General features: G+C 37.7%; 1 non-coding gene across 1 annotated transcript; it reads left to right on the forward strand.

The window, feature by feature from the left end:
• Positions 1 to 2,280: 2,280 nt before the first annotated feature.
• LOC144715942 (small nucleolar RNA R71) lies at positions 2,281 to 2,388 on the forward strand. Its single transcript, XR_013584772.1, has one exon. It is a non-coding gene; the product is annotated as a small nucleolar RNA R71 (small nucleolar RNA).
• Positions 2,389 to 3,465: the final 1,077 nt, after the last annotated feature.

Below are 3,465 nucleotides of genomic sequence, written 5' to 3' on the forward strand. Positions count from 1 at the left end.
AGAGAAATATTGCGATAGCAATAAACATTGAGATATAGATAGAGACACATATAGAAGTAGAGATACCAATAGAGATAGAGATCAAAATGGAGAAAAAAAACAAATTGAGACAAATAGATATAGAGGTAGAGATAGCGGTAGAGATAAAGATGGAGATAGAGATAAAAATTCGAATAGAAATAGAGATAGAGAAAGAGATGGAGATCGAGATAAAGATAGAGATAGAGATAGAGATAGAGATAGATACAACGATAGACATAAACATCAAAATAGAGATAAAAAGATAGATATAAAGATAAAATAGAGATATCAATTACGATAGAGATAGACACATATATAAAGATTGATATGGAGCAAGAGCATAAGATAAAGATAGATATAAAGAGAAACATAGAGATTTAGATAGAGATAGAGATAGAGAGATAGAAATAGAGATAGAAACAGAGATAGAGATAGAGTCTGAGATAGAAATAGAGATACAGATACAGATAAAAAGAAAGACAGATAGACATAGATATACAGATAGAAATAGAGATATCCATAGAGGTAGATATACAGATAGAGATAAAGTTAGAGATATAGATAGAGATAAAGATAGAGATATAGATAGAGATAGAGATAAAGGTAAAAATAGATATGAAGATAGAGATAGAGGTAGAGGTAGAGATAGAGATAAAGATAGAGATAGAGGCGGAGATAGAGATATAGATAGAGATGGAGATAGAGATAGAGATAGAGATAGAGATAGAGATGTAGATGGAGATAGAGGTAGAGATAGAGATAGAGATAGAGATACGGGTAACAATAGAGATAGAGATAGAGATAGGGATAGAGATAGAGATTGAGATGAAAGAGAGATGGATAAAGAAAAAAAAATAGAGATAAAGGCAGAGATAGAGGTAGAGATAGAGACTCAGATAGAGATAGAGTTAGAGACTCAAATGACTTAGAGATAGAGATATAGATAAAAAACTGTCAATCAGGTTGATTCATATCACGGTTGTGCAAGTGGTCCTTAGACCTGAGACACCAAAGACATCTTGTGAATGGATGGTTGTACTTTGGGTATGGCCAATGAGTCTCTAATCATGGGATTCTAAACGGTCTTGGTTCGGGTGCATCAAGAAGTACACGAAGGCGATTGAGTGGTCAAGATGGGATCGTCCACCCTCGGTATAAAAGGTGACAGCTCAAGGAAGATGATGCGATGAAGTCCTTGGCCAAGGCTGTCAAATATCAAAGAAGAGTTCTTCGATGATTTCTGAATGCATTAGTACTAACTTGGATGACCGATTAGGGTTTGACAGTTGACCATACCCTATGTCGTCCAAGGAGCGTCAAGTGGATGAGGGATTATACATACACGGTAACCGATGATGAACAGGTTCCATGAGTGAGTCAATACACACTCCTTTGTATCTTCTAGGACACGAGGTGTAGCTTGGCACCCCACGTGTCAGAGTCTCGACCTATCGATTGGGTTAAATCAATGTGACGTTAATTAATCTATATGATGATATAGTTAATTAATTTGAAAGGCCAATAAAGGTTATTGGGCCATTGGAGTCGTTAACTAGACTAATACATGGGCCTAGAGGGTCACACGCAAATGGTCTTTTGGACGTTGGATGATATACTTAAGTTTTGGGGGTTTTTAAATACTCAGTATAAATAGGGGAAGGCCCTAAACAAAATTCACTTCTTCTTCTCCAGGTGAATTTTGTTCAATGGCCTTTCCCCTTCTTCTCCACTCTCTCCACACCCCCCCTCTCCATACTTGATGTGATCGGGACAATGTAACGACGCAGACGGAGATAGAACGGGGCTCGTTTACGAGAAGGAGGAGATCTGACGTGCCGAGGACCGCGTGGATACGTCTAGAGGCTGCATACTTGAGCAACTCAACTTGTCTCCCTCCGGGATCCAAGAAATTACGGATGCCATCCGTGAAAAAGGTACGTCCTTTCAATGGTTTTTATTGAAGTCGTTCGATTCGCAAAGAGTCTTCCGTTGTGCATCATTTTTTTCTATTCATCCATCTAAAGGCCTCTAGAACCCAACAAAAAAGACATATATCAAGATATAGATAGAGATAGGGTGACCCTTATATGATCGGAAGCATCTTGGTGGTAGGCTAGATTGTCTGGCATCTTTTGTAGGATGGCCATGGCTTCATCTTCATACATATCTGCTATTGCTCCTCCACTTGAAATATCAACTCTTCCTATTTCAACATCATTCAATCCCTCATAAAAATTTTGAACTAACTCCCATTTGAGAATGCCATGGTGGGGGCATTTCCTAATGAGCCCCATCAATCTTTCCCAAGCTTCACTAAAGGTATCGTTTCCCTGCTGAAAATTCCTAATTTCTCTTCTGAAGGAGTTTGTCCTCGCCACTGTATAATATCTCTTTAAAAACTTTTCTTCATCTCGTTCCAAGATTCAAAGTTTGTCCCTAACGTTCTAAACCCATCTTTGGCTCTATCCTTAAGGGCATGAAGGAATAATTTCATTCTCACTACTTCCTTCAAAATTTTGGGGTAAGTACAACTATCACAAGCTTCATAAAAATTTTCTAAGAAATTATACAGCTCTTCGTTTGCCTTCCCTAAAAAGGATGGTAGTAACTGAAATTGGTGTGGGTCAATTCTAAACATCACATCATCTCCAATAAGGGCAGATATCCTGGTTAAGATGGGAGTTTCAGCTGGTGTGGAATATTCTCTAATCCTCCTTCGTCCATCGTTAACTACTTCAGGGTTTCCTACTCCATTACCTATAGGGTCCATTGGTGAGGTTCTAATCGACGTCTCTTCTATGAATGTAGGTTCAATGAAGGAAGATTCGGGTGTGGAGGAGTCTACTACTGCGGAATCTTTGTCACTGCTCCCTGATTCAAATCTAGACCTAAGCTTCATACAAAACCACTAATTCAAACACAACACCCGTTAGTCATTAGCCACCAAATCACTTTTCAATTTAAAATTAATAACAAAGATACTTATCAAAATTCAATCAACACTTGCCAAATTTATTTTATAAATGAAAGTAAGTTGAATTCCTTAGCTGCCTCCCCGGCCACACCCAATATTCTTGCCGGTCATCCTGTCTGCAAAATCAATAAAACAATGATAACCATCTCTATCTCTATCTCCATTTCTTTATCTGTCTTTATCTCTATATCTATATCAATCCCTATCTCTATCTCCATCTCCATCTGTATCTGTATCTCTATCTCTATCTCTATTTCTATCTCTGTAATTATCTCTATCTCTATCTCTATCACTATTGCTATCTCTATCTCTATCGCTATCTCTATCTCTATCTCTATCTCTATCTCTATCTCTATCTCTATCTCTATCTCTGTCTCTATCTCTATCTCTGTCTCTATCTCTATCTCTATCTCTATCTCTATCTCTATCTCTATCTCTATCTCTATCTCTATCTCTATCTCTATCTCTAT

The sequence above is a fragment of the Wolffia australiana genome, chromosome 19 (genome assembly GCF_029677425.1).
Source record: "Wolffia australiana isolate 7733 chromosome 19, ASM2967742v1".
Lineage (NCBI taxonomy): Eukaryota > Viridiplantae > Streptophyta > Magnoliopsida > Alismatales > Araceae > Wolffia > Wolffia australiana.